The following is a 13,075-nucleotide window of genomic DNA, read 5'->3' on the forward strand; positions in this document are numbered from 1 at the left end:
AAAGAAAGATGGTAGACACCTTTGCAAATTTTCTCCCGAGCGCTTGAAAGACAGAGTGAACATTAACCGAGACGGAGACGGCTGTGGGAAGGGCTGCTCTGGAGGGAAAAACTGGAGTTCAGAGGAGGGGTGTAGGCTGGAGATAAGAATTTGGATCCACATACAGACATTTCCACGCACAATATACATTCAATACATATTTGATTAATGACTAGACAGAATGATCTTTAATTGTGTCTACTTGCCCTAAAAAACAAGTCAATTAAAATAATCCCTGCTAAGAGTGACTGGTTGTCTGGTTCTGGTTGTCTGGTTCTGCTGCATCACACTGTTCCCAGCTTCCGATGGCATACAGGACAAGCACACTGCTGGCACAACACTTGACCACAAAAAAACAGGTTATACAAGCATACTCATTCTGGTCTATCAGCCTAGCCTCAGGACCCTAAGTCCATACTCATAAAATGTTCTGTATGCTTAAAGATGCTCTTATACCCGGAAAAATTCATTAGTGAGGAATATGAGCAGGCCCAGGAACACTTTTCCAGTATTTCTATATTTTGGCGTTATACTTCTTTAAAAAATACCAACATCAGGAAAACAGCACCCTACAGAGCCATGGAAAAGAATCCCTTGATTTATTTCAAGGCACATTTCCATTAGCTGCGTAAGAGACTGTTGTCAAAGGAGCCACAGGAAGAAGCATCGTCGACAGCTCTTGTCTGCGGGTTGGCAGTGAAACCCGGCTAGATCACACTAAGAGTTTTTGTTTCCACACAGCATTCTGAATGTTTCCAGAACAAGACCTCTTGAATGTTTACACACAAAAGTGGAGCAACAGCACAAATACCAAAATGCAAATAAAAAGCTACTGCATCCCTGTTATCCACATTACAATAGAACTTCCTTACTTCCAAAAATCACCACTGAATACGACCCATAAAAACAAAGATGGATAAATTGCACTTCTTCAAAATTCAAAATGTTTGCCTTTGAAAAAACACTATTAGGAAAATGAAAAGACCAGCTACAGATATGTAGAAAATACTGTGAAGTCACATATTTGACAAAGGACTGCGTCCAGCATATACAACTTAATAATAGTATGACAAAACATTCCAGTTTTTTAAATGGACAAAAGATTAAAACAGACCTCACCAAAGAAGATATAAAAATGGTTAATAAGCACATGAAAAAAAATGCTCAAAATCAGTCATCAGGGAGATGCAAATTAAAACCACAAGGAAACATCATTTCACAACCACTAGGAGAGCTGTAATAATAATGAAAAAAAATAAAAGATAGGTTGGGTGTGGTGGCTCACACCTGTAATCCTAGCACTTTGGGAGGCCAAGACAGGAGGATCACTTGAGTCCAGGAGTTTGAGATCAGCCTGGGCAACATAGCGAGACCCCATCTCTACCAAAAAAAAAGAAAAGACAGAGAAAAGCAAGCGTTGACAACGATGTGGAAAAACTGGAACCCTCACCAAATATGTTGATGGGAATATAAAATGGTACAGGTGTTTTATAAAAGAGGTTGGCAATTTCTTAAGAAGTTATTTCCCATATGACCTAGAAATTCTTCTCCTAGGTATCTACCCAAGAGAAATGAAAGCATATGAACACAGAAACCCTGGCACATGAATGTTCACAGCAGCATTATTCACAATAGCCAAAAACTGAAAACAACCAAAATGTCCATCGGATGGTTTGGGGACTGGGAAAAGATAATGTGGTATACGCATACAAATGGAACACTATGTAATTCAAAGGAATGAAATACTGGTATCTACTACAACATGGATGAGCAAAAACACTGTGCTAATTTAAAAAAAAAGCCAGAAACATAGAGCACAGATTGTACGACTCCATTTGTATAAAATGCCCAGAAAAGACAAATCTATAGATGTAGAAAGCAGACTGGTGGTTGCCTGGGGCTGGGTGCACGAATGGGGGTTAATTGTAAACAGAAACTTACCAGATGATGTGTTGTAGTGATGACTGTACAACTCATTCAGTTTCTTAAAACAGTGCAGAATTGTGTGCTTGAGATGGGTGAATTTAATAATTTGTAAATTATGCTTCAATAGAGTCACTAAGAAAAAAGAAAACCCAATAATACGATTAACAAAAAGTAAGCTTGTTAAAAGGAAAGGAAAAAACTGGACACTTTGTGGCCATCTGTCCCCAGTGACCAAGGCTGGGATCCGGGGAAACATAAATTATATTCCACACTTGCCAGGTCACCTAGGGCCAAAAAAAGGAATGGTGAGCAGGAGACAGTTAAGACTGTCACGCTTTTCTTCTCCTGGCATGAATATCACATAAGATTTTGTAATTACTCCAAAAATTAATAGTAATTTTAAAAGTAATTTCTATCTTTTATTTTCTGCTTGGAGCTAGGATACTTTGAGCAAGAAAGATAATGATGTTATAGAATATCCAGATTTATTTACAGGAAATGTTGATATTAGACCATTAAAACTTCTAAATGACAGCAATTAGCTAAGTATTATGAAATGTAAAAATGAAAATAAAATAGGTTTTAAAAATTAGATAAAAATATGGATTGGATCACTTAAAAATTAATATTTTTCAGAAATATTACATAATGTTTCAGTTTATTACCTCTACAGTGGCTACACAAATTGTTCCTTTAATTATATGCCTTAAACTTTCTAAGGGATATTTGCAAGCATAGTACAATGAATACCCATACATCCTTCACCCATATTCACCAAATGTTAGCATTTTCCACGTTTGCTCTCTCTTTTGCGAGTAAGTTGCATATCTCATTAAACTTTACCCCTATATGAATTGGTACATGTTTCTTGAGAAAAAAGACACTTTCTCACATAACAGAATCTACTCAAAAATTACATAGTGCATTTAATCACCAGGTCTTTTTAGTCTCCTTTTATCTATTTAGGAAATGGTCATTCCGTTTATTTTATTTTACTTTTTGAGACAAGGTCTCACTCTGTTGCTTGTGCTGGAGTGCAGTGGCATGAACACAGCTCACTGCAGCCTTGACCTTGGCTCAAGCGATCCTCCTGCCTCAGCCCTCCAAGTGGCTGGGACTATTGGCAGGCACCACCACACCGGGCTAAGTTTTGTATTTTTTGTGGAGATGAGGCTTCCTAGTATCTCTCTCTTTTTTGTAATCCTTCATGACACTGATATTTTTGAAGTCTTCAGACAAATTGTTTCATAAAATGTCTCTCAATTCCAATTTCCTGATTGTGTCTTCATGCTTGGAACCAGGTTATACCCGAGCATGAAAACTACAGAAGTGACACTGTATTTTTTTCAGAACATCACAAAAGGTGGCACAAAACGTCAGTTTGTGCCATTATTCATATACTAAATTTGGTGATCTGATTAAGGTTGTGTCCACCAGACTTCTCAAATGTAAAACTAACCCTTTCATTTTTGTGATTGATAAGTAACTTGTAGGAATTTATAGGTATCATGTTCCCCAACAATGCATCACCCAACGTTTCTCAGTATCTATTCTTGAGAATCAATGATTACCACAGTGACTGTGAAATGATTTTCTAATCCTGCCATTTCTTCTATACTTATTAATTGGTATTCTTTTATAAAGAAGAGCTTTCCATCCCCATCCTGAACCTCACTCTCTTTAGTATCAGGATGAGCTCATGGCCTTTTAAAAATGGACATACACTCCCTACATTCTTTATTTTGATGCTCAAATTGCCCCATATTGGCCAACGGAAGTGCCTTCGAGCTGCCTTCTATGTACTTTTGACATGTCATTATTATTTTTTGAGTACTTCCTTACTTTCAGTACTGTTTTCACCCTATTTCTGAATTCTGCCATTTATTCAAGGAGCCCTCCTTCCTCTTAGGCAGAATGGTATTTAGAAATCAAGCCCTGGGCACCAGGAGTGTTTTTTGCTACGGGGGTGTCACTGTAGACATTTCAGAGGACAGAGTGAGGAAATGTAATTCTTTCTAAAAAATCATGAGTTCACACTCATATGGATACATTTCTGTTTCCAACCCAACACCATAGGATTCTTTGCGCCCTTTCCCTATACCACATGTGTAACCCCCTCCCACTGATTCTTTAAGCCTAAAAATTTTAAACATGAGAAAACACAAAATAAAATGCTTGCTACAAGGTAAAATTCATGTTACTGTTGTGATTATCCATTTTAAACAATTGAGGAAAGTCTAAGGATATTCATTTCCAATATTTAAAAATCCCATGCTACAGCCTGAATCATCATTTTCTAGTTTTAGGAACTGGAGGAACAATGTTTATGTTTACATTCTCGGGAATGTTTTCCTACCTTCTAAATTGGAAGTAGATTTCAGAGCTAGAATAAGCTTATGATAGTAACAAGGCATGAAATTACAGAAGTGCAAAGTCCAAGTCATGCTCTTCTGACCAAATGTTGGCCTCCTTGTCCCAAGAGGGTAAGGTTGAGAGGAGAAATTTTCCACATGGAAAAACACTGCCATAGGGCGTGCATTAATGGCTGATGGGCAGTTTGGTGAACTCTCAGAGGTGTGCTTTTTTTTTTTAATTAAAGATAAAAGTTGTATTTTTAGATAGAAAATAAGTTGACCTATTATGTAATGAGTCATAATAGGTTGCTAGTTTTTATTCTATATGTCCAAAAGTATTGAAGAATCTGGGGTACAAAAGGACCACGGCAGCTCGTAAAATGGTAAAAAGCATTATAAGCCCCAGTTAGTATATGGAAAACATCTTCAGTGTGAATGAAGCCTGGGAGGGAGAGGGCAGATGGGCAGCCGCCTTGTACACCTCTAGTTAAAACGCATATTGCTCTGATTTTTATGGAAGGCAACTTGGTCATGCCCTTTGACCCTGCAATCACATTTCTAAGAAGTTTACCTCAAAGAAATAGAATTGTACACAAAATATTATCTCTGAAGATATCATCATCACATTATCTGTTATATATAAAACACTGAAATAGAATCTATGTACTAGAGTTAGTATAATAGGATACTTCCATAAAAAAAAACCAGGGTTATTGGTCATGTGTCAATTTCATAGTTAGGGAAAAAGGGACAGATCCCGGCACAGTAGATGCAATAGGATCCGAATTTTAACTAAAAAAAAGACGCACTGTCAATACATAGCAGATGAATGATAATACAGAGATCCATAGCTAAATAGGTAAGATTGCTATACCAAATACGGTTTGTGCTTTCCTAGAGTTATCCATTTTTCTAAAATAAACATATATTTCCTTCTTAATGTAAAAAAGTTGCCAAAATAAATTTCCCAGCCTAGTGGGAAAGTCATGGGCATTGAGACACATAGCTTATGCTTGAGTTCAAGCTCTACGAGCTGTGTTGACTCAAGAGCTGCTCAGTCTTCCGGAACCTCAGTGCTTCCTATTTGTTAAGTGAGGATAACAACATTTACCTTATGGGGTTGTTGAGGGGTAAACAATGAGATAAAAATGGTTGATGCATCAGAGAAACTTAATAAATAACAGCCTTGGCCGGGCGCGGTGGCTCACGCTTGTAATCCCAGCACTTTGGGAGGCCGAGGCGGGCGGATCACGAGGTCAGGAGATCGAGACCATGGTGAAACCCCGTCTCTACTAAAAATACAAAAAAAAAAAAAAAAAATTAGCCGGGCGTGGTGGCGGGCGCCTGTAGTCCCAGCTACTCGGAGAGGCTGAGGCAGGAGAATGGCGTGAACCCGGAAGGCGGAGCTTGCAGTGAGCCGAGATTGCACCACTGCACTCCAGCCTGGGTGACAGAGCAAGACTCCGTCTCAAAAAAATAAATAAATAACAGCCTTTATGGTTATCATTGGTAATATTATTGCTATTCATCTTATCAGATCTCCTAAAAAATAAAAGATTATTTGGCTGAAAAATTTAGAGCCAAGATTCTAAAGAGGAAGAATATTCTGGAGTAGCTCAGTTTTCTTAATCAACAGTGTAACATCACTTGCTGTTATTGTATACCAGGGCCTTAGCAACTACAAAATGAAGTCACAGTAATTTGTAATATTTTTTCTTTTATCAGGACATATATATTAAATATATATTACATATGTATATATGAAATACATATTTTTGATAATATAAATAACATAAAATGTTATATAAGTATACATGACATATAATATGTAAGATATATAATAAAAGACGTATCTATCTTTTATTGAAAGATATACATATGTAAAGTATATAAAACCATAAATACTATTTAATAAATAATTATAAAAGCAATACCCATAAAGCCACCACCAGGTCAAGAATCCCCAAATTCAAAAATCCCATCCTTTTGTCCTACCCAAGCTAACCACTAATCTGAATCTTTTAAATAATTTCCTTGATTTTCCTTGCAATTTTACCATTTACATGTGCGCTCTAAATATATAGCTTTGTTTTGGCAGTTTTAGTTTGTTTGAATGTATTCGTATTGTTTGTATAATTTTCTTAGTTTTTTTTCCAGTTAAAACTGTCTATGACCCATCATATTGTTGTATATAGTGTGTATAGATGTCTCAGTTAGTTTTCATTATTATATAATATTTTGTTGTATGAATATTACAAAATGTATGTGTTTATTCACTGACGGACATTTGGCTGTTTTCTATTTGGGGCTGCTATGAACACCAATGTGCACACATGATGTACGCACTTAAATGTATATACCAGTTTACACTCCCTCCAGCACTATAAGAATTCTCCTGTTACTCTATAGCTTCAAAAACACTTAGTTTTTGCTAATCTTTTGGGCATGCAATAGTATATCATTTATAAATTTAAATTGCATTTCTCTGATTACTAAAGAGTTGAAATTTGTTGTTATTTTTAGAGACAGGTCTTACGCTGTCACCCAGGCTGGAGTGCTGTGGCACAATTATAGCTCACTGTGGCCTTGAATTCCTGGCCTCAAGTGATCCTCTCGAGAAGCTAGGACCACTGGTGCACAACACCACGCCAAGCTAATTGTTTAAAAATTTTTTATAGAGATGGAGGTCTCACTTTTTTGCCCAGGTTGGTCTTGAATTCCTGGGTTCAAGTGATCCTCCTGCCTTGGCCTTGCAAATGCTGGGATTACAGGCATGAACCACTGTGCCCAGCCAAGCTGTTCTCAAATACATATTTGGTCACTTGGTCTCTTTTTTATGAAGTACATATTTATGTTCTTTACTCACTTTTAATTACATTTCCTACTATTTTCTTACTATTATGTAGGACTTATTTTACATCCTACACGCTGTGCTTGACAGTAATGTGTGTTTAAGATAGCTTCTTCTCTATGCCTTGTATTTTCACTCTTGTAGTATCTTCTGCTAAATAAACAGATGTTCATTTTCATGTACTAAGATGTATTAATCTTTTCCTTTTATGGTTAGTGCTTTTTCTTTTAAAAAAAGAAACCTTTCCCGACATCAATGATGTTTTTACCATTCAACATGATAATTGTGCTAGTTTGAGGGCAAAAACAAAAATCTTGTTAAGAAGATAACTTTCTCTATTTTACTAAAGATTTTTTTAAAATCAAGGATTGAAATAGACTTTTGTCAAATGTCACTTCACATTCCACTTTATAAGATACAGAGAACTGATCTTTCCAATAATTTGAGAATACAGTTAGCCCTCCATTTCCACATGTTCTGCACCTACTCATCCAACCAACAGTGGATCAAAAATTTGGGAAAAAATAAGAAACAGCAGTACAATTAATAAAAAATAGGACAAATAAAAAAGCAATACAGTATAATAGCTATTTATATAGCATTTACATTGTATTAGGTATCACAAGTAATCTAGAGATGATTTAAAATATATGAGCGTATGTGCATAGGTTACAAAAAATACAAATAAAAAAGAAATACAGTATAATAACTACTTATATAGCATTTACGTTGTATTAGGTATCATAAGTAATCTAGAGATGACTTAAAATATATGGGAGTATGTGAATAGTTTTATAAGTTTTATTGTAAAGGAGACACACACAGTGAGGGGCAGGAGGGTCCCAGACATGGAGCTTACAAGCCCTCTCCTTGTAGAATCCAGGCACACCACCCTCCCAGCACATCAGCATGTTCACAACCAGGAAGCTCCACTGAGCTTCCGTGTCCAGAGTTTTTATTGAGGTTTCATTGTGTAGGCATGATTGATTAAATTATTGGCCAAGCAATCAAATTCAATTTCTAGCCCCTGAGATTGGGCTGGTCCCAAGTTCCAACCTTAGGGATCCACTAGGAGTTGCTTCATTAGCATTATAAAGGTACTCCTTAGCACCCAGGAAATCCCATGGGATTCTGAAGATCTGTGCCAGGAGCCAGGGAGAAAGGCTGAATATATTCCTTTTTATACTATGAATATCAATGAAAAATCACTTAAAACTAATAAGAGTTCACAAAAAGGCCAAGTATGAAATAAATTAACAAAAAAATCAATGCATTTCTTTTATACCAATAAAGGGCAGTAAGAAAATAGAGTAAATAAAAGGTTCTACTTACAGTAGTAAGGAAATATATAAAATGTGTTAGAATAAACAATACGAAATGTGGCATAGATTCCAGAAGATGTAGTGTAAAGTCAAGAAGAGAAAGGAACATGAGGTTGGGTTAGGGGACAGTAATCAGAGTAGGAAGAACAGATAACCATACGACTAACTTTTAGGATGCTGACTAAAGATGGCAGGGATGTGAGTCACGTGGGATTAACTGGACTCAACTGTCCAGCATACCTTAGATATGAACATGAAGGTGCAAGATGATGCCCAAAGGTTCACTAATAGTAGGTGGCTTATAAGATACCTGCTCATAGGCACTGCAGCCAGGCTGACTCTACTTGTGGTTACTGACAGAAGGTCTATTTGAGTCACCACCGAATCTATCCTCCCCATTCTGACTCTGGGGAAGGAAGACAGAGAAGACAGTTACACACTTAAAAGTAAACCACCGAGGTCAGCTGCAGACAGTGAGGTATTAAAGGAGAAAATGGAAGCCTAGGTTTCTGTTTTACATTGATTTCACTTCCTGGGACCTTATACTATATGAGTTTAAATTTATTTGTATTTATGCTGATCTGAAAAGAAAGTTTAAATTTGGTTGGCAAAGCAATCTGAGGAGGGGTGATTTTTGAAGTACGTTTTTTTTTTTTCATTTATTTTTCTACCATCACCACCTAGTGGAGAAAACCTTGAACTTCAGACAGAGGGTGCTAGGGTTCAGGAAAAAATATTACTACAGGACTTACTGGGTGCCAGACACTTTACTAAATACTTTCACATTGACAAGTTCACTTAATTCTCGCGACAGATGTGAGGTAGGCATTCTTATTCCTCCTTTAGATTTGGAAACAGTGTGAGAAGTTATGTAGCTTGCCCAAGGTCACATTATGGACAGCTCAAAATCGGGGTTTTTGAAGTCAAGGTCTAGAATCATTTTCACCTCATAAGTCATCCAAATAGCTCAACCTCATGTATGTGGCTGTGGGAGTCGCACAAACACACACACACACACACAATCTTTGCTTTGTATTTTTCCTCTTATTTATATAACATAGATTACAAAAGCACAAGTATAAAAAGCAAATGGGATTATACTACACATATTAGGTTTATGTTTTTGTTTTTTGAGACAGAGTCTCGCTCTGTTGCCACACTGGAGTGCAGTGTTGTGATTTTGGCTCACCACCTCCTAGGTTCAAGCAATTCCCCTGCCTCAGCCTCCCAAATAGCTGGGACTACAGGCGCGCACCACCCCACCCAGCTAATTTTCGTATTTTCAGTAGACAGGGTTTCACCATGTTGGCCAGGATGGTCCCCAGCTCCTGACCTTGTGATCCGCCCGCCTCAGCCTCCCAAAGTCCTAGGATTACGGGAGTTTATATATAGTTCCCTAACTCTTAATTTTCACTCCCATAGTACACGTTTCCCATGACAATACTCTTGAAAACACTGTTAGTTAACAATTAAGTTGGACATAAAATTATGTCTACATGCAACTATACTGTCTAATCTTAAAACACGTCTTAAGAGACTAGCAAAAGGTGCTAAAATACTAACAATGATTACAAGTAGATTCTCCACAGCATTATTTTTTAAAAAAGTTTAGGCCTTACCTTTATTAAAAGAGATTCAAGAAATTTCAGTTGTCTAGTTCGTTGTCATGTTAAAACTTTCTGGATGGGTTAAATGTGATCATGTGTCCATATATTTCTATGAATGTTTAAGATCAGTGTAGTATATTTCCAAATTTAGGAACACTTTTCTTGAAAACCTGTTTTGAGGCCGGCCCCAGAACTTCTTTTCCAAGAAGTGTTTGCTTCTGTGATGCCCCTGTTAGAGTCCTTGTGTCTGGAACTCACGGGTTTTTAGTCTCACTGACTTCAAGAATGAATCCACAGACCCTCACGGAGAGTGTCAGTTCTTAAAGACGGCATGTCCACAATTTGTTCCTTCTGATGTGTTCAGAGTTTATCCCTTACTGGTGGGTTCCTGATCTCACTGGCTCAGAAGTCAAGCTGCAGACCTTCGCAATGAGCATTACAGCTCTTAAAGAAGCACATCTGAAGTCAGTCGTTCCTGCCAGTGTGTTTGTGATCTGGCTGGCTTCACGAACACAGCTGCAAACCTTCATAGTGAGCATTAAAACTCATAAACACAGTGCAGATTCAAACAGCAAACAGTAGCAAGACCTATTACAAAGACTGAAAAAACAAAGCTCCCACAGCGTGGAAGAGGAACCAAGTCGCTTGCCGCTGCTGGCTAGATGCAGCCTGCTTTTATTGTCTTATCTGGCCCCACCCATATCCTGCTGATTGGTCCATTTTACAGAGAGCCCATTGGTCTGTTTTACAGAGAGCTGATTGGTTCGTTTTGACAGGTTGCTGATTGGCGTGTTTACAAACCTTGAGCTAGATACAGAGTGCCAATTGGTGTATTTACAATTCCTTAGCTAGATACAAAGGTTCTCCAAGTCCCCACCAGAGTACCTAGATACAGAGTGTGGATTGGTGCATTCACAAACTCTGAGCTAGACACAGGGTGCTGATTGGTGTGTTTACAAACCTTAAGCTAGATACAGAGTGCTGATTGGTGTGTTTACAAACCTTAAGCTAGATACAGAGTGCTGATTGGTGTATTTACAATCCCTTAGCTAGACATAAAAGTTCTCCAAGGCCCCACCAGACTCAGGAGCCCAGTTGGCTTCCCCCTGTGGATCCTGTACTGGGGCCGCAGGTGGAGCTGCCTGCCAGTCCCACGCAGTGTGCCCGCACTCCTCAGCCCTTGGGTGGTTGATGGGACTGGGCTCCATGGAGCAGCAGGTGGCACTCATCAGGGAGGCTTGGGCCTCGCAAGAGCCCACGGTGAGAGGGAGGCTCGGGCATGGTGGGCTGCAGGTCCCGAGCCCTGCCCCGCGCACAAGCAGCTAATGCCCCGAGAGAAGTTCTGGCCCATGTGCTAGGCCCCTCACTGCCTGGGCTGCTCCAAGTGCGGGGCTCACCGAGCCCACACCCACCAGGAACTCGCGCTGGCCCGCAAGCACCAACGCACAGCCTCAGTTCCCGCCCATGCCTCTCCTGCCACACCCCTCCGAAAGCTGAAGGAGCCAGCTCCAGCTTTGGCCAGCCCAGAAAGGGGCTCCCACAGTGCAGCGGCGGGCTGAAGGGCTCCTCAAGTGTGGCCAGAGTGGGCCCCAAGGCCGAGGAGGCGCCGAGAGCGAGCGAGGACTGTGAGGGCTGCCAGCATGCGGTCACCTCTCACTTTTGGGGGCCAAATGAAAATAAAAGTTCATGGCCGGGCGCAGTGGCTCATGCCTGTAATCCCAGCACTTTGGGAGGCCGAGGTGGGCAGATCACCTGAGGTTGGGAGTTCGAGACTAGCCTGACCAACATGGAGAAATCCTGTCTGTACTAAAAATACAAAAAAATTAGCCGGGCGTGGTGGTGGGCCACCTGTAATCCCAGCTACTCGAGAGGCTGAGGCAGGAGAATCACTTGAACCTGGGAGGCGGAGGTTGCGGTGAGCTGAGATTGCGCCATTGCACTCCAGCCTGGGCAACAAGAGTGAAACTGCGTCTCAAAATAGTAATAATAAATAATAAAAGCTCATGATCCTCTTTTGGTACAGTTCCAGATTACATGATGATTAAAGAAAGTTTAACTCGTTTCTCTAGTGTTTCTATTAATCTTATTTCTGAGCCTAACTTTTTTAGTTAGAAAAACTCTTAACCATCCAACCAGGCGTGGTGGCTCAGCCTGTAACCCCGAGACGACTCCAAAGGCTACAGCGAGAGGGTCCCGGGCGCCCAGGAGTTCAAGGTTGTGGTGAGCTCTGGTCGCGACCCTGCACTCCAGCCTGGGCAACAGAACGAGCGAGACCCTCAATCTGCTCATGCCCACGTGAAATAAAAATTCCGCTTTTGCCAAATTTCAGAAAAGTCTTCATTCTCTCTCAATTCATTTACCTCCTCTAGTTACCAAAAATGCATGTTTAAGATACATGTTTTAAAACGGGAGACTTACAGAAAAGCAAAAAATAAAATCACAGGACATGGTAGTTCATTCAAAGATGCAAAATACCACACTTGTTTTAATCTGATACTTTCCATTTCTATCCGTCGACGACGTAATTGCACGCGGGCGCCTCCCATCATTTGGTTGCTAAGGAGACAGAAGGCTGGTGTTTCCGATTTGCCACTATTACACAGCGGCCCGCGAGAAGCATCTCTTGGCTCGAAGCGCGCTGTAGGTGAACCGCCCTTGACTTAAAGGCCAACACATCTAAAAGGGGGCGAGGGACGCTTTATTTACATTTCTCTGACCACTGCTGAGGTGAGCATTTCTTTCACCCGCGTACTTGTTTGTATTTTTTCTGCTGTTCGGGTCCAATTGAACACAGGTTTTCTATTGGAGGCTTTTGGGTTTTTTCCCCCATTTCCCTTTAGTTACAAACGACCCGCCGCGGCCTCCTCCTTTTTCTCCCCACAGGCCCATTCAACAGCCCGGAAAGCGGCGCTCGCGGCTCCAACAACCTCGCGCGCTCCGTGGCTCCTCCCCGCCCGCGCGCGCCTCGCAGGCCGG

Source organism: Nomascus leucogenys, chromosome 8, assembly GCF_006542625.1.
Source record: "Nomascus leucogenys isolate Asia chromosome 8, Asia_NLE_v1, whole genome shotgun sequence".
NCBI classification, from domain to species: Eukaryota; Metazoa; Chordata; class Mammalia; order Primates; family Hylobatidae; genus Nomascus; species Nomascus leucogenys.